The following is a 338-nucleotide window of genomic DNA, read 5'->3' on the forward strand; positions in this document are numbered from 1 at the left end:
TTGGAAAAATTATCTTCCAAATCTTCCAAGAGAACCCAGCATGATTCTATAGAGATAGTTGAGAACAGTTACATGTTTTTTTAATAGCAATAATAGCAATAATGTTTAATCTGTACATTCATATACTAGTGATAGACTGATTAATGAACATAAACACATATATCTCTGTTATGAACAGCTATTTACTCTGCAATAATGTCATATTTTTTATGTTTCTTGACATTTTTATTAGGGAAGGGCATGCCTGAAGGACACTGCCGTGCCTACCGTTTTCTCTTTCTCCAATGGCAAAAAGAAGATGCTTGGTAAGTATTAATGAGGTGGTAAGTGGCATCCCT

General features: G+C 33.7%; 1 pseudogene; it reads left to right on the forward strand.

Annotated features, from left to right (window-relative positions):
• The window catches only part of LOC107725283 (toll-like receptor 13), a 13,042-nt pseudogene that overhangs the window by 9,390 nt on the left and 3,314 nt on the right, over window positions 1-338 (forward strand).

Source organism: Sinocyclocheilus rhinocerous, unplaced genomic scaffold (genome assembly GCF_001515625.1).
Source record: "Sinocyclocheilus rhinocerous isolate Xijiao unplaced genomic scaffold, SAMN03320098_v1.1 scaffold3413, whole genome shotgun sequence".
NCBI classification, from domain to species: domain Eukaryota; kingdom Metazoa; phylum Chordata; class Actinopteri; order Cypriniformes; family Cyprinidae; genus Sinocyclocheilus; species Sinocyclocheilus rhinocerous.